This window comes from Vicugna pacos, chromosome 7 (assembly GCF_048564905.1).
Source record: "Vicugna pacos chromosome 7, VicPac4, whole genome shotgun sequence".
In the NCBI taxonomy this organism is placed as follows: Eukaryota; Metazoa; Chordata; class Mammalia; order Artiodactyla; family Camelidae; genus Vicugna; species Vicugna pacos.
Genome location: NC_132993.1, coordinates 82,245,710 through 82,264,100, shown reverse-complemented (window position 1 = coordinate 82,264,100; position 18,391 = coordinate 82,245,710). Strand labels below are relative to the sequence as shown.

General features: G+C 46.4%; 1 protein-coding gene across 3 annotated transcripts in view; it reads left to right on the top strand.

The window, feature by feature from the left end:
* Positions 1-4,357: 4,357 nt before the first annotated feature.
* Positions 4,358-18,391, top strand: part of GLI3 (GLI family zinc finger 3) — a 268,288-nt gene continuing 254,254 nt past the window's right edge. For 2 of the 3 annotated variants that reach the window (XM_072965244.1, XM_072965243.1), the window contains exon 1: positions 4,553-5,082. The gene's annotated coding sequence lies outside the window, so the exon portion shown is untranslated. The other variant, XM_031679804.2, reaches the window with a different exon arrangement.

Sequence of the window (18,391 nt, the reverse complement as noted above, 5' to 3'; positions counted from 1 at the left end):
CATACAGGCTGGGTCCCAGAGTAAACCCTCATGGATGGACGGGTAGGTGGATGGGTGGATGGGTGCGTGGGTGGGTGGATGGATGGGTGGGTGGATGGGTGGAAGGATGAATGGGTGGATGGATGAAAGGGTGGATGGATGGATGGATGGGTGAGTGGATGGATGGGTGAGTGGATGGATGGGTGAGTGGATGGATGGATGAATGGGTGGATGGATGGATGAATGGGTGAGTGAGTGGGTGGGTACACAGGAAGATATGGATATGAAGGTTTGCATTTATTTGCATTATGAACCTTTATTATGTTGAGTTTGGGGATGTAAGAGAGGTATTAATCTTTGAGATATTTTCAGGAAAGGAAATTGGTAGGATATTCACACATGAAGACGAAATATTAAGAACCCTGTGCTCAAGTCTAACTTCAAAGAGCAAGAAAAATCCTTCTCCCCACACAGATGTGGGAGATACTGACTTACTGAGGGAGCCCCAGAACATGGTGGGCTGAAGGCATCACCTCCCAGCAGGCAGCTCTCCGCGGGGCAGCTGAAGCAAAGGTGACGATCCTGCACGTACAGGCGGGGAGCAGCGCAGAAGGTGACAGTCTTGCATATATATAGGCAGGGACAAAGAATATGGTGGCTATCACGTTGGCTTTTATAGACGACTTGTAGTGTTTACCTGGCATGCAACTATCCAGCTTGCCTGGCTAAGAGGAATATTGTATTCCTTTGGACAAGGTGATTATTCTCTGGGAATGCAAACAGAAAGACTGACTATGTAAACTGTGGCTGCCTCTGGCCACCGCGTTTGGTTGCCTAAAACAACATTTGCATGAAGCGTGAATAAAGCCCAGCTGAAATACAGAAACAGAACTCAGCTGACATTGTTTGAGCCCCTGGATTCTGCCTTGCCTGAAGCCTACTTACACACTTCTGGACGTTTCAGCCAAAAAAACACCCTTTCATTTCCCCCTTTAAATTTAACTTAAGCCAGTTTGAGTTGGGATTTTGTCATTTGCAGCTGAGAATTTATCAGTACACGTGAAATATCCCCTTGGAATTTCCTAGTAATTAATTGAGGGCTTACTGTGAAGAGAGATGGGGGAGCTGTAACAGTAAGTGAGGGAAAGCACACGTGACAGGGTGAAAAATACAGAGGAGCAGAGTTTGTTCTCAGGTTCATCCTTCAGCCTGTCAATTGCAGACCTTTTAACCTCTGTCTCTTTCAGTATTTTAATGGGTTGAATTGTGTTCCTCCAAAAAGATATGTGAAAGTTCTAACTCCTGGACTCTCAGAAGAAGGTGATCTGATTTGGAAACAGGGTTGCTGCAGGTGTACTTTGTTAAGATGAGGTCATGCTGGAGTAGAGTGAGCTTCTAATCCAATATGGGGGTGTCTTTAAGACGTGAAGAGAGAGAAGGGGAGGAGGTTTATGACTACAGAGACGGAGGCTGGAGGGAAACAGCTACGAGCCAAGAAACACCAAGTATTGAGAGACACCACCAGAACCTAGGAAGAGGCAAGGAAAAGATCTTTCCCTAGAGGTTTCAGAGGGAGCATAGTCCTCCTGAGACCTTGATTTTGGACTTCTAACACCCTGAACTGTAAGGTAATAGATACCTGTGGTTTTAAGTCACCCAGTTTGTGGTACTTTGTTATGGCGACCCTAGGAAACTCACACCAATATCTTCATTTCCTGCTTCATCCAATCCGTTGCCAAAAGACAAACAAACCAAAAACTGTCTCATAAGCTTAATCATTTTGAGGACACATGATATTAACATTTCCTAGGACATTTGCATTTGAAAAGAGAACTGATGAAAGATGGCAAGAAGTGAATGTATAATGGTGGAATTTTAGACCCAGGGGAAGGGCAGTCTCAGAGCCTTGTAAGTGCCTGTTCATCATTATGAGAAGGTTACACTATTGCGTTTTTTTCAGGGTGTCTTTCGGATGTTTAGGGATGTCTCAGGAGCCACTGAAGAAAAGGGGGTGAGGGACAAGAGAAAGACTGGGGGCTAGGCTCTGAGACCCTACCCAACTGCGGCCAGAGCAGCTCTCGTTAATATTCTGGGATTCCATATAAGATTTCCTCGGGAAAAAAAAGAGTTTCTGTGTGAAAATAGATTGAAAGTCACTGCATTATGGCATCATTTAACTCATACCAAGGCAAACCATGCTCTTTTTTCCCCCCTCTGCCATTTCTTCAAAATGTGCCCCCTCACATGCATGTTTACCATGAAAACAGAAAGCTGTTCATTTTTGCCAAGAAGCTAAGGTGAGGACAGAGGGACACACAGGCGACACTAGCTTTATTTCTCCTCTTTCATTTTTAGCTGTTCTGATGGGCATAGGGGAAAGATGAGCTCCTTTTTTGCTTTGCTCTTGTCTTTTTAAAACTGAGACTCAAGATCTTCCTGATCCAAAATGTGCTGGAAGACGGTTTTAAGTAAAAGTCAAAATATCTAGTTTATTCAAGTTGTTGATTTATTGGCTGTCTGCCTTCTTTTTATTTATTTATTTTTGCCATTGGGGGAACAGAGGAGGCTATCAGGAATGTATTATTTGCATTCATGTGATTGAGGCAGAAACAGTCCTGGAATACAAAAAATAAAAAATGTGACTGATGCTGGAGAAGTATATACGGGAAAGAGGGCAATAATAATTCTTAGGCATTTGTGGCCTTTTATAGTTTCAAGTGCGTTATGTCATTGGAAACCCTTCTAAGTCCTGGGAGGTGTGTGTTCTGGTAGTCCTACGGCCATCCCACAGATGGGCTCAGAGCCTATGGACCCTTAGAGAATCCTCCTGGGCCTGAGGCCAGTTGGTGGGGGAAGCTGGGACCATCACCCATGCATATATCCTGATGAGTAACTAGTGGTTTTATTTATTTATTTTTTTTTCAGGGAGAGAAAACCCCTAAAATAAGTGGCTAAAAAGGAACCTACAGCCGTACTTTATCTCCACTGCTTCTGCCATAAAAGCTTAAGTCAGGGTCTGCTTTGGCGTGTCTTCGAGGTAAGCAACAAGTTTCAGGAAATACAAATAGTGAATACCACCATCAAGTCCCTTAAAAATTTTTTTTTCCCAGTTCAGCATTTGAATCTCAAAATGCTCTTCAGATCCTAAGAGCTAATCATGCATCCACCCACGCTCTTTCTTCAGTCAAGATGCTCCAGCGAGTCAACACAAGTGCACCCCGAGCTCCGAGGCGCTGCAGGCGGCGGGTGGGTGGGAGGGTGGAATCTCAGCTTACCCCAGGAAGAATGGATTTGGGAATGCCACAGGGGTTTTCGTCTCTTTCTTTCTTTTTCTTCCTTTGTTCCCCTCATGGGATCTCCTTTTTGGGGTGACAGGTCCAGGTTGGGTACAATGAAAAGAAAACAGAGGGATGCAGGCTGGCCCGTTGGGGAAAGAGGGCAAACAATTTTTACTAGCATGGGCCGCTGAAAAGAAATCAGGCAGAGACACTTTGTAGCTCAGGGAAAAACACCACGTCGGAGTCCAGTTTCCAAGCCCGGGGTCTTTGTGTCCTTTATAAAGTAGCCCATGGGGACAGCAGGCGGTGTAGTGGGAGCCCCCCACCCCTTCCCAGATTGGGTTCCAAGGGCAGATGACTCTGGTGGAGAGGAAAACCCAGAACTTTCAAAAGCATCCTCGGGCGAGAGAGGGAGTTTCAGGGTTGGCCAGGGGAAATGCACGGAGCGGGAGAGTCAAGGAGCGAGGGCTGTGATCAGAGAGGCCTTAAAAGAAGAAAAAAGGGAGCCCAAACTGGGAGCGGGAGAGAGGGGAGCGGAGAGGCGGGCTGGGAGGCGAGGGGAACCGGCAGACTCGGCCCGGGAGCGCCGGGAGCTGGGGTGGGGGACGGCGGGGGCGTCCCTGCGGTGCCGCGAGCGCCGGCGGGGAGGGCGGCGGTGACATCACGCCCGGGCCCCCTTCCCCTCGCGGGGTGGGTGGGGCCTCGGCGCGCCGAGCGGGCGCGGGGTCAAGGAGGGGGAAGAGGAGGAGCGGGCTTGAATGTGTCTGGGTGAGGACCCGGGAGGGGCGGAGGAGGCGGAGGCCGGGGAGGGAGCGCGCGCGTGGCTCGGGGCGCCCGGGCTTCCCCCAGCCCCCGACCCCGGCCCCGCGCCGCGCCGCCTCCTCGCCGCCGCCCGCGTCGCCGCTGGGACCCGCTGCGGGCGCGCGGGGACCCGGCGGGCGGGGAAGCGCCGGTCCCCGGCGCGGCCTGGAAGGAGCGAGAAAGCAAAAGTAAGGCGAGCTGCACTCCTGCAAGTTTTCCCAACTTCGCCCCCTGCGGCGGCAGGCGTCCTGCTGCTCGGCGCGTCCCCACCGCGCCGGAGAGTGGCCGAAAGAAAAGGGACGGGGCGGGGGCGGGGGCGGAGGAAGAGGGAGCGCGAGGCAGAGCCGAGAGTCCGGCAACATCTGTTAAAACTTGGGGGAGGAGGAGCGCTAGGAGGAGGAGGAGGAGGAAGAGGAGGAGAGGAGTGAAGGAGGGAGCGCGAGGGAGGGAAGCGCACAGCCGAGGGACAACTTTTCCACCCGTGAGTAGCTCAGGCTGCGCGGGTCGGGGCGGGGGCGGGGGTGCCTCCGAGCCCGCGCGGGTTTCCAGGCCGGGATGGGACCTTCTTCCAGAAAGTCGATTGGATGCTGGGAGGGGAGCACGGTGGGGGCTTTCTTTCTTTCTCTTTCCCCTCCCTCCCGCCGGTGAACCAAATCAGAACTGTCACTCAGGGCCTGTGAGTCAGAAGGGATCGGATTACACGAGCCCTGAAACCGATGCCGGAGCCGCACGAGCGGGCGGGAGCGGGCAGGGGCAGCGCCGCCGCCGCCGCCGCCGCCGCCGCCGCCACCGGCGCGCTCGCACCCTCGCCCTCGCGCACCCTCGCCGCCCGGACTCGCCCTCCCCGCGCGCCCCGCGGCCGCCCGCGCCGCACCATGCCCGCCGCGGGCGCCCCCCGCGCCCAGCCCGGCCTCTCGCCGTAGCCCGAGCCGCCCGCGGCCGCGCGGAGCCCGGAGCCGCCCGCCCGCGCCCCGGACGCGGGTCTATGGGAAGTTCGGGGACTTGACAGCCGCCGCCGCCGCAGGTACGTCCCGCCCGAAGTTCTTTGTTTCGCGGGCCCCGCACCGGGCAGCCGGCTCCTGCGGCCGCGCCCGCGCCTCCGGGTCGAGAGGGGGTCCCCGACCGGGGGAGCGGGAGGAAGTGAAAATGGCTGTCAAAAGGCGCCCAGATTTAGAGAGCAGCTCGTCAGGCTCCCGTCGCTGCCTCCTTCCTGATGCTCCCCGTCTGAGCACCCTCGGCCATCCGGGGACCGGCTGGAGGACTTCACCTCCCGGACGGGGGGATGAAGTTTGCAGCGGCCGCGGCGACGGCGCCCCGGGCCCCCACTTCCCGCCCCGCGGGCTGGAAGGAACTCCGCTAGACCCCGAGGCTCCGGCGCCCGCCTTCGCACAACTGCGGTCCCCTCCCCGCGGAGACCGGGCGCGGAAGGCGGCGGGCGGCGAGCGGCGAGGTGGGACGGCGCGGGGAGCGCGGCTGCGGGGGCTTCGTCCATCCTGCGCTTCCCTTCCGACGGGTTTGGGGGGCGGCGGCGCGGGGGGGTGGGGTGGGGGGGCGGAATTGGTGACCCGAGGAGAGAGGCGCGCCTCCGTCCCGAGAGAGGAAAAGTGAAAGTTGTGCCATCTGTGGATGATTTGGGATTCTTTCATTTCTTTTCCTTGCCAGGGACAGCATTAAAACACACACACACAAAAGAAAACAAAAGGAAAGAGAGGAAAAATAAAACAAAAGACATAAAAGCGTTAGAAGCTGCAGGGAGGGAGTGGTAACCGTGGCCCCGGCAATAATCTTCTCAGAGGCCGCGTTTTCACTGAGCAGAGTCGGGTATGAATCACTCTGCAGGGGACAGTTACTTTCTGGAGTTGCAGAGGGCACATGGGCGGGAGGAGGTGGAGAGGGAGTAAATATTTACCCCGAACTTGGAGAGTTTGTGAAGGGACTTTTAAGCAGATTGCCAGATGCCGAAGGTCCACTGCACACCCGGCCTTTTATCCTTCCCTGAACTTTGCGCTCATGCCCCTGATTGCACCTCCTTCGGGAGATGCCATCCCCAGAGGGGCTGGACCCACGCTTCCCTGGCTGACCCCGTGTAGAAAGAGGATTAAGGAGACATCCTCCTCGCTGTTTCTCCTGCCTCCAGCGTCTCATCTCCCTGGTGTGCAGTCCCCGAATAGATTCTGGCCTTGGGTACAGAGAACGTGGCCCTCTGCCAGTTTATATGTACATATATTTATGTAAAACATTTTCTCCCAGCTCTTTGCCAGCTGTTCCACATTTTCCAGCTGCCATTTCAGTTTGAAATGATGGACTGTCCGCATCTCCAAGTAAAAGAACCCTTTAGTCAGAGGTATGGATGGGCGGCCGCCGTGCAGAGACCTGCGCAGTGCCATTAAGCCGGACTGGTTCTAGAAAACACCTTCTGCTCTCCTGTTTCTTTCTTCCCACTTCGCCCCAGTTCGTCTTTTCCAGAGCACTGTGCTGAAAATTCATGATGATGAGGCTTTCCCCTCTCCCAAATGTGATTTTGTACAGAATTGGGGTGTATTTGAGATCCCTGAAATATGGATCTGGTGGAAATAAATTAACTTTTAAAAAGCCTTCCAGCTTGAGTGCTTTGGGCATGGCTGGTGGGGGGCCTCAGCCGTGGCCAACTGGAATGAGCTCATTGCGGTCTGTTAAAGGCAGGAGCTATTCATCGACCCCTTCCCTGTTAGACTTTTTGTGTTGTTTTGCTATCTTAGCGTACTATAGACTGAAATCTTCAAGAATTCGCCTGAAGTATTCATTTTGAGTATTTATGTAATTGCTCTGGAATTTGAATAGGTGCCTTATTGATTGATTCCTGTAATTATTTCATTTAGGTTTTAAATTAAAAATTAATAATCGTCTGACAGTTTCTTAATTACATGTGTCAAGATTATTTTGAAGGAGGAAAATGCTATGTTTCAGAGTAGTGAAATTACCTCAAAATCTCTTCATTTTTCTAAAGGAGAACAGTATTTCAGTTGAGGGGGTATATTAAAGCAGTGGAAATTGGCCTGAACAATGTAAACTGTGTGAAGTATCTAAAGAATTTGTTTATGTTAGGAAATATTGGTCTTAACAACCTGGTACACAAACACTTTGGCCAGCTAGACTATAGACAGACCTAAAGCAAACACGAACTAACATTTAAATGAGTGGTAATGGCGTACTTATAGAGAGAAGAGGTTTATTTTATACTAAAAGCTGTTTAATTAGAAACTCCTGCCTAAGGGGAGCTCCTTTCAGGGTATATGATTCTTAAAGTCAGCCTAGGGGAGCTTTGGTTTCAGATGCCTGAACGAGTCCAATGTGAGAGGTGTCTAGTGAAATTTCACACAGGCAGAAGCACTTTAAAAGGAACAGATTGTATTGTTGAGAAGAGGCTAGAAGGTTCCTGAGCTCAGATACCTACCCATTCCTGGTACCTTGAACGGGTCTGTCTTCCTTGTTTGAACCCTGACATCAGCATGTCTTTCTGGTATGTCTGATTTTGCAGCGGACCACAGATAGAAATGAGAAAATTCAGTACTGATGAAAAATGACCCTGGTGAGTTATTTCATTACTTATTTAGTGAAAGAGTCATTCATTTAGCAGTTGATGCCCAAGCCTAAAAGTTGGACTTTCCTTTGTTTCTTGGCCAGTTTTCTTAATTACCTGCATGCTGGAACGGTTGTAGACTTCCTCTGTGCTTAGCAGTTTAGGGGTCCTTCCTTCTCTGTCAGGTTTCCTGCTTTCTGAGATTCCGGCCCCCCCCCCTTTTTTGAGGATGGGGTTTGGGAGTTTATGAAAGGAGACAATGCAATGGTCATTCTTCCCTGTGCTCACTTATGTGGAGACAGTGATGGACTAAGAAAAACCAGTCTTGAAGGAAAAGTGACTCAATGAGTCATGAAATCCTCCAGAAAACCTTCGTAATGGAATGTTAATGCTTTTAGACTATAGTAGATTATCTTAAAAGTCAGACTTTTCTTCTTTCTGCAATTGTTGTAAATCCCCAGCTAAAGAATTCTTTGAAGGAGGTTTTAGTTTTGCTGGCATTCATATTCTAGAGTTGGTCTGATTTGTTTTGGAAGATTCAAGAAATTTTCTGCCAACTTATATCATGAGAGTCAATTAAAACGCTGACATGACTATAGAAGAAATTGTGTGTGTGTGTATGTGAGTGTGTGTGTGTGTTTCATTTGCTGAGCAAAAGATTCCACTCTAATAAATGACTTCAGGTTGCCTGTTCATTAAAGGCTACTAAAAGATGCCGCCCTTCACTTCGCTTGTCATTTTTCCAGATGAAAATTGATTTGTTCTCGTTTCAAAGCAAATAAAGGGAGACAGAATAAACAACAACAGGGCAAGGGTAGAGCTGCAAACTTTTTCAAGTACTTTTCAGTGTATTTTTCATCTTTACTTTTATTTGATGGGCCTGTGAAATAGAGCTGTAGACTGGCGAAGACTTTAAATGAAATTTCACACTTTGATGATTTTTTTTTAAACTTTGATATATTGACAGCAAAAGGAGCTGCAAAGCTTTTTTATAACTTGAGCAGTAACGCCAAGCAGCAGTCAAACGTCTCTCTGCATTTGTGTTTAACTGTAGAAGAAAAACATGTCCATGGGCAGTAGAGGTTCTTATCAACCCCCTAATCCCAGATCCCAGCAAACCTTGAGGGCATGCCTCAGATCTTGCTGAAATCACTGTAGACTCTCACAGTTTGCAGATTAAATATGCTATGTGTTCCTGGCTCCAACAACAGTTTTATGAGCTCACTAAGCTTCCTGTTTTAAGATCCTTTTCTTAAGTTTTTAGGAGCTGTTAAAGGCAATGCTGTCTGGAGTAAGGGGTATTTGTTAATTTAGAGACACGTGAGCTATTTCATTTCTCTCTTTCAAAATGGCCCAAATTATTATTTTTCCATCGAGGGGTTAGTTCTTACAGGGGGGAAGAGGGAGGGGAGCCTTTGGAAAGAAACTGGACGTTAAATGTGTTTGCGAGTAGATTTGATTGCACACTTTACGTGGTGTCTCAATTGTTTTAAGGCACTTTTCCCTTGCCTCACCCCTTAAAATTAGACTTTTTCCACTTGTAACTCTAAATGCACTATATTTTTAGTGCCACACTTTTCAGCTACTCATGACCACTTTCAGCTTTTTTCTTTTTTCAAATGTGAAAGTGTTTTTTGTTCTGCGTGTGTATATTTCAGCCCGACAGAATGTCCCAGGGAATCTGTGACTCTCTAAAGAAACTGAATGAACAAGCCATTACATAGTTAATAAGGTGGCCCTGGAACATTCCGGCCCCCTCCTGAAAGGCAATATTGTGTTGCGCCCCACGCATCCATCTGAGTTATCTAGAGTTGTGTCCTCAACGTATGGTGCGTTTCTCATTTTGCATACGAGTCATGATTAAAAAAAGAATATACTTAACATCGCCGTCCAGCAGCATGTCATATAATTCCCAAGAGAACTCGAGCCAATTTTGTGCTTAAAGGTTATTCAATGAATGAAATGGTGAAAGCTCATTTGTCAAAGGACTGCATGGTTTCTGTTAGTTTTCAAGCCCCAAATTCATTGTCTGCCCGGCCCCGCCATCAGTCATCAGTGTATTAGTGGTGCCTTCGGGCCATGCTACCCAGCACTTCTTCACACCATTAGAGCTTTGAAAGTGTACTCTGTCGACTTGTAGAATTACTGCTCTGATTTCCGCTTGGCTGGGTTTGAGGTAAGTCCCCTCCCTACCTTCTCGCTGACTGTAATCCTTGCTTTCTTTTAAAGCTCCTTTCCAGAGATTTAGGGGGAAACTTTCTGAAGGGCCCTGTTGGCATCACACTGTGGTTTTGTTGCGGCATGTACTGTACATATAAATTGTACGTGCAGTAAATTGGATTGATTGCTGGCCAGAAACAGCTAGTGGGTATTTCTTTACTCTTTTTTTTTTTTTTGGGAGGGGAGGGGAGGGGAGCTGACTCTGTGTGTGTGTGTGTGTGTGTGTGTGTGTGAGACACAGGAGTATGTCTTAAATATAAGCACTTGATTGCCTATTTGGGTAATTTTTATGCCACAAAATGAAATCAAATAATGGGAGATGTACCATTTTATTTAAATCTCTGTCTCTGGGAGAACCTTCAGGACGCAATGTGACGTCTTAGTTGTTTATTTTCACGTGGAAATGTGTTGCTTTAGCTCCTTTGACTTTGGGGGAAGATTCCATAAAACAAGTTACCGATATTCCAGGGTGGTGGATGTTACAAACTAGTTACTTTTTACAAAAAAAGACCGAAAACTCACAATTCAGATGAAAGATGGCTCTCAAGTTGCCATCACGAAGAAATGAGGCAATTCAACCGTATTCTCGATTTCATCTTGTGGTGTCTTAAAAAGGAAGAATTCAGTCTCAAGAGAGTTACCTGCGTGTGCACACACCTCAGGCAGCAGCTTGAGAATGAAGCCTTAATGAACTAAGATGGATGGAAATCTGAATGGTGTGTGGACCAAGGCCTGGCACTTTGGGGCAGCATGTGCTGTTTGAACTGTGGAGGCTCCAGTGAAATTCCATCCCAGAGAGTGTCCTTGGAAAGATGCGTAGTGCACCATAGTTTGCATTGGCAGTTTTGTACGTGACTGGTGGGCAGGCAGCAAAAAAACAAGATAGCTGAAGAATTCTGCGAAGTTTATAGGCTGAGTGGTCCCGGGGTGTAATTTTTACTGAATAAGCCCTGATAAAAAAAAATCCTGAAATTGGGGGAAAATTTTTGCTTTTTAAATTGCAATTAAGATTCAAGCATCCCAGGTTTAAAAATTGGGAAGATAAAGTATGACGAACAGAACTAGACAGAAAAATAAGCTAAGTACCTTTGGGATCTCTCCAGCTAATTTTACCACCCAGTGATTGGTCTCCTTTTTTGTGGTGGTTTGAAAGCAAATGACGAATCATAGAACATACATTCTACCCGCTTAAGCTTGGTTATAAAGGCACACCTGATCCTAGGAACCAGATTTCCAGAAGTTCTCTAAGAGTAACGTTTATATTTAGGGGTTTTTAAATCCTTCTGAAAATGCATGAAAACTTTTAATTCCTGTCAGTCTCAGGGAAGTGAGACAAGGGACACCTTTGATGTCAAACAGTCATCCTGTGTGATATGTATGGATTTGAGGGAAATATAGTTTTCATGAGCTCAGCTGATCTGTAGGTGGATAACTGACTTATAGATCTTTTCTGCTGGAGGATTGTCCGCCTCCAGCAAACCCCCAGAAAGTGGGGGTCCCAGCTTGCTCCACATTATTGCTCACCCCTAAGAGCTCCTGGTTTGTGGGACACTTCTGCAAAGACTAGCCGGAGTACCCTGGTGTTCTATAGTTTTCTCAAAACCCAGAAATGGTAATCAGCATTCACTAGAGACGTCACACACCCTTCAAATGGTTCTCATAAAGCACTGCTGGCAGCAGAGAAAGTCAGAGCAACTGATGGTCTTTCCTCTTAAATACACGTGGCAGAAAATTAAAATTGGGACCGGAAATGTCATTTGTGATTTTAACGCTAATAGCAGTGATGACTTTGTGGCAAATAAACTTTTCAGTTGTTGAAGTTAAATATATGGGTTTCTCAAAAGTTTAGATGGAGGTAATCGACTAAAACCAAACTCCCTTAATCCATAGCCAGGCAATTATTCCCCCTTAGAGTAATTCCATTCCCCTTAGAGTCATTCCATTGAGGGATGTCTATCATGAATACTGCTTATCTGAGATTAGGAGCTTCAGAAACTGGGAAAGAAAGATTGAAAACAATAGGCAGCAGATTTGGGGGACACCCCCCCCGCTACCAATAGCCATTTATGGCAACTTGAACAGAGAGGGGACTTTCTTATTTATAGTCAAGTCTATAGGCTTTTCTAATTATGAGGGAAAAATCACATGGAAAGTTCAAATAATTGCACATTTAAAAATAACAGTAGTTAAAAATTCATGAAGATTTCATTAAGAACTTATAAAGTTGAGCTTCTAGGAAAAAAAGGCAGTGCAGACAGGGAAGGGAAAGGAAGCCTAAGGGATGTTGGAAACTTGGTGTATCACAGAGGTTGTGTGTGCCTAATTGATTTTAAGTTCAGAAAGATGTTTGGAGCACCAGGAAACATTCACCCACATTCCAGACCTGCAAGAGGTTTTCTCTAGTGCATGACTGTATGAAATCCACCAAAATGTTTTAAATTCCCTGAATTTTGCTCATTGAAACGCACGCTCTATTTCTCACTTCCAGAAATGATCAGAAATTAAAATCAGCATTAGTTTGTGGTTCTTGATTTTTAATTTTTTTTAAAACTCTCCTCTTCCTAAAGTGGGCATTTTCTTTAGAAACTGAATTTTAATGCTGCAGGAAAGTGTAACTATTTAATAAGAATTTTACCTAAATGGTTACTCCAAGAGCAGCATCTTAAAGGAGCAGCTAATCTGCTAGGAATAAAGTTGGAGAAGAGGGTCACTCTTCTGGGATACTGGGGAGGGGCCTCAGAAATCCTTACACTGGCTGGTTCCTTCTAGATTTTTGAAATATTTGCATATCAAGAAGATCGTCCAGCTTATAAATATACGGGCAGGTGTAAGTAAATGAACTTTCTCTGGAGGAAAGCCTTATTCCACTTGAGCAATAGTTCCCTGAGTTGCAGAGAATCATTTCTCACTTAAGGCCTCATGGCCCTGTTGTTAAAAGCACTGCCCTGGAATGCCTCTTCTCTCTGATCCCTCATTGGCAGTAGCCGTTTTAACCCATCCGACACTGATCAGGCTGTCATTAATCAGGCTTTTGACTTAGTTGTTTTCAGTCTTTGAATGCAATAAGAAAAAAAAAAATCAAACAGAATGATTGCCCAAATTCAGGCAACTTAAAAGCAGACCAGCTGGATTAGGGAAGTAAATGAAGTAGTCTGCTGTTCACAAAGGATGCATTTGTTAGTTCCTTGCTACTGTTCCATTTCACCTTCGATGAGAAAGTCGTTTTATGCAGTTCAGACGTCATTTCAAACGTTAGTTTTAGTGCTGGTGCCTCTTTATTTTTCTTTTTTCTTTCTTTCTTTCTTTTTTTTCACATTTTAAGGCTTTAACGGATAATAGAACCCGGCTCCTGTGTGCACCAGAGGGTTCCCTTCAGAAAACTGCAAGGGGAAAGGCTGATTTTTTTTTATTTGCACAAGTTCCCAGAATTGTGGTTTCTCGTGCTCTCTACTTACTATGTAAAACCTCAGGGTTAAGGTTGAACTTTGGGACTCCCCTGTGGGCTCTCCTCCCTGGGAGCCCATGGGATGCGTCTCTGCCTCGACCATTCACAGCACCTCATCTATTTAGGGCAGCTAGTGAAGACGCAACACTGGGGACCAGTTTAGCGGCCGGAGAAGCGGGTTGGAAGTTGTGTTAAGTGAAGCACCCAGCCATGGGTTTTCCTGAAGACTTGAAGCGTCCCCCGTGTTTTACTGTAGGGCGACCACAGGCTGTTGCATTGCAAAGTGCCTGGCAAGCTGCACCTCCCGGAATTCAGCCTGAAAACAGCTGTGTGAGTGGAAGCAGGGCCGCCACCGGCCACTGTCTGCCGCAAATGCGGCCCGGCCAGCTGTGCGGAGACTTCGCCGAAGCCCGGGAATCCACCCTCCCGGGGCGGGTAACCCTCGACATGCAGAGGGATGAGGGCCGCCCCTTTCCCGGCGGAGGCCCCGCGGGCTTCCGATCACCAACCGCCCCCCCCCCGCCCCGATCTACATTTTGCGGGGTGCGGGGGACGGCTTCTGGAAGGCGATGCCGAGGAGCCCGCCCGCGCCCGGGAGGGAGCCGACGGTGAGGCGGGCCGGCCGGGGCCGCGGCGGAACCGGCTGAACCGACTGCGACCTCGGGCGGGGAGCGGGGCCCGCCCGGTGTGAGGACGCGGACCCTGGAACCGCCCGGGGAACAGAAGGAAAGGCGGCCTGGAAGCGCGGGATGCCAGCGCTCCCAGGCACCACTGACCACCGCCCATTGCCTACTAGATGAAAAAAAAAAATAAATAAAAATGACAGCTCGTCTTTGCAAAGATGCAAGTTTCTGTTTTTTTTTTTTTTTTCTTTTCATTGCAGCTCCAAGTGGTGACTCTAAGAGAGGGCCACTTGAGGCTTTTTGGGGGCGACAGTGCTCTTTCCCAGGTCCCCACCAGTAATCTCCAAATTGGTAAATGTTTTTCTTTGGCGCCTTTCAGGCTGAGACCTGAAGTGCAGCATCACCTGGTCAGTGGCTCTAGGACGCTGTAGATGTCTTGTTTTATAGGGAGGTTGCTGCAAATTCAGATTGGGAATTCAGAAAGGAAAGACCCACCTGTGGGCAGGTTGCTAGTAAGAGCAGCATTAGGTGTCAAAGAAGGTTTGGAATTAATTGCGCCCTGGGTTTAGGCCTGGGGCAAATGCCAAAAGATTCAGGGACAGTTGAATGGGGGAAAAGCCATGACTGTTTGCTTTCAGGAAGGGATTTTTCATCCCTGCATTTACCTAGGAAACTTCAAGCTTTAGCAGGGTACACTCAGAGCAGTTCTCCTTGTTTGCAGGGTTGGTTTATTTTATTTTATTTTTTTTCATACACTCAAGCTGCTGGGACTCGAACATCAGCTACAAATAAGTTTTTTTTTTTCCCATAAGCATGAAAAAGTCAAGGGGCATGCCAGCAAATCTTGCATGTAATGTTGCAGTGTTGAAAAGGATTGAAGGAGAAAAGTTTGGCCTTATATAAGAAAAGGAATGGGCTCTGAAAGTCTCATTTCATTCACTTCGAAAAACCAGTGGCACGTTTTCCTCAGAGAAAAAAAATCTTTAAAGTGAAGCAGAACTGAAAAGTTTTTCCCTGAGAGTTATGTTACAAATAAGTGGTAGTGTATTATTTAAGAAATTCCAGGTTTTAAGAGGAGTCCTGCTTAACTGCCCCACTTCTGTACGGCTTAGGAGTCCATCAGGCATTTTTACTGCTCACTTCTGATCCTCACGCTTTCCTGTATCAACTCAGGACTGACTTTCCCAACTCGGCTGTGAAAAAAAAATTGTCACCACAGCTAGAGGCAGACGCTTTTTTCTGCTCAGGAACTCTCCGTGCAGAGTTCTGATGAGGTGTGAGAGTCGAGGATCTTCAAACTTTCTCCTTTATAACTGACAGGGACAGAGTTGGGGCTTTATCAGGGAAAACAAGCTGATATAATTTATAGGGATATACAGGAAGCAGATGTCTGCCTTGGCAAAATGCCATTTTTCTAGCCCCGTTCTAAGCATAAACCACACTTCTAAATAATGAGTTACTAACTAATGAGATCCAAAAATAAGTTGTCAAAATAGAAGAAGGGGGTAGACTTTTGAGTGACCAAGGGCCTATTTTTAAAAAATCCATTTCCAACAGGGGTTGGGGGGAAAGAATTAATATTCTCTAAGACCATTAATTAGTGTGATTTCAATCAGTGCCTGCCTGGGGCTTTACCTCTCTGCTCACTGAGCCTCTCTCTGGTGATGAGTATTCTGAGGGTTTTAATGCTTTGTTAAAATGAAGTCCTTTGCTTGGGGGAAAAACCAACAACTCCACAAAAACCAAGTTTGTCAAGGAGCTTTGGTGACCTGTCTCTTTGCTACTATTAATTAGCTCCCTCCTCCAAGGAAGAGACAAACTGACTTCCTACCAGGAATCTCATCTCTTCCTGATTTTTTTTTTTTTCTGGTCCATTAGGATATTTCCATGTCTAGTATTAGTAAACTCCATCCGGACTTGACCAATAAAACTGTGTGTATTGAGGGAAACAATTATAGTGTAGTTCATGCCTCTTATCCAAAATGGTTGCAAATGGAGTGTTTGGATTAATTAAATAGTCCTGCTAAAATTTTCAGTTTTTATCTAATTTGCCAGTTTTCAAAGAAACACTGGATATAAAAGAAAAGTTACAGAGCTAAATAAATGACAATTAAGATTCAAGATCCTGCTGAATTTTCCAGGTCAAGGGGGTCTTTGCTGGATCGTTCATTTATTCAGTAAATATTCTTACAGGTTTGAGGTGTTGGGAAAATGGGCAGGGACTTGTGCTCATGGATCTTGGGGTCTGGAGGGGAAGATGGACATTCAGCAAAGATTCTGCAGGGAAGCTGAGTTTGTTATTGTGATGGGTGCTGGGATGGGCCCTTGCCAGCCGTTGGGATTCAGTATTCTGGGTGCAGTTAATTCATTAGTTCATCCAGTCAGCCGAGACTTTAATGAGGACCTACTGCACTGGGTACAGAGCAGTGAACAAAAATGAGTAGATCAGTTGTCTGCAAGCTTCAGGGAGCCTGAGAATCACCAGTGCTGGTTAAAAGAAAGGTTTCAGGGACCACCTCCAAGACATCAGGCATTGGACCTGGAACTCTGAAATTTTCACAAGCACTCTGTGCAAGCCAATTCAGGTGGCTCTTGTACAATGCTGAGAAAAAAAAAGTGTTGATGAATTGTTCTTGCAGCATGCTTTAAAAATGAGAATTCAATCGATTTGGGGGAGGAGTGTTTAAAAAAATTGAAGAATCCTTCTGAGATGGTTAGAGCTAGAAAGGGTCCGTGAGAATTTCTCCTGCAAGGGTTCTGGATTGGAGGGTCTGTGGTCCCTGGGAAATCAGATGGACAGTTTTTTGTGTGTTTAAGGATATTTGGGGGGAGAGGATCGATAAGTTTTAACATATTCTTAAAGAGGACTGTACTCCCACTGCCTCCCAAGGTTAAGTCCCTCTGTGTGACTCTGTGAGGTGACAGATGAGAAAACAGAAGTACTGGGCAACTCCAGGGGGCGCTAGTCAGGCCCTGCCCTGTGGACTTGTGCAGAGTGGCAGCCGCCAGAGAGAAAGGAAGTTGTGCAGTCCTTCACTGTTGGACTCTGTCAGCATCCTTTGAGGGATGTTTCTGAATTTGGAGTGGACCTGATCATTGAAAAGTAAATTTAACTTCGGGCATCTTTTTGTCATTTTCATTCTAGAAAAGCTGTTCTTAAATAACTTGTGTTTTTTCCATGAATGCCCCTGGATAATCAAGGAAAAGAAATGGAAGTTACTGGAAGAGGTGGTGCTACCAGGCCATGCGGCCTCTGGGACTTCAGCTTTTTTCTCGTTACTTACTCCAGGTTTCTTGTACAATAAAGAATTTGCAGTTCTTTTGCAAATTTGAGTTGACTCAAAAATCTTCCCTCTGGTACTTGAATTCTTCGTCGGTGAAGCAGTTGCTTATTTTATTTCACTAATTGTTGTTTTTTTTTTTTATTGAAGTGTAATTGACTTACAGTGTTAGTTTCAGGTGTACAGCAAAGTGATTCAGTTATACATATACATTCATATATATATTTTATTCGGATTATTTTCCATTATATGTTATTACAAGATATTGAATATAGTTTCCTGTGCCAGACATTAGGTCTTTGTTGTTTATCTACTTTATATACAGTAGTGTATATCTCATGGACGTGGAAAACAAACTGTGGTTACCAAAGGGGAAAGTGGCGGGGAAGACGGATACATTAGGAGTTCGGGGTTAACTGATACACACAAATTGTTCTTTTGATTGAACACGATGAGGACTGCTAAATGTAGAAAATGAGGTGGATGATTCCATGGAAGGAGTGCTCACCGAATGTAGCGGTCTAGGTAGCTTGAGGAGAACCTGGTAGAGAGGGAGCTTGTCATCTTTTCCTGTGTTCTTTGTAGGTATAGATCATGACTGCAAAAAAAAAAAAATGAACATGAACCAGAGTGCAAATTGATGAATGATGAGTTAGGGCGATTATCACATGAATGAAGCCAATGAAAGACGGGCTAACTGCACTTGCCTTGAGCTGAGTTTTCTTATTTCTTAAGTGGTTCCAGCCTTTGCTGTCAGCGGTCTATTGCCTTTTCCTGTAGGATCCAGAATGTTGTTCTATCACCTTTGTTTGTTTTAAAAACAGAGCTTGAATGAATGGAAATGTCCTCATGGTTTAAGAATGCTTAAAGGGCATGGTTTACCTGAATGAATTCGGTTCAGGAGGCATATTGCAATTCATGTATCTTAGTGAGGGAAGCAGAAACCACTGGCTGCTTGACCAGAATTCTCCTCTGATTCAGAACTTGGAGTTAGGCTTGGATTGGAGATGTTGTCGGTCCCTCTTTAAAACCTCTAATTGAGAACTAAAAAGCTTCTAATGTCCTTTTTTCTAAAGTCAGCCACCTGAAGAGATGTTTGTAGATGTGGCTTAAAAGAGTAAGGTGACACTTGGATTTCTCACCATAAACAAAGCTGAAAATGGAGCTATTTAGACCATTTCATAACAAGAGGAATTTGAGGAAAA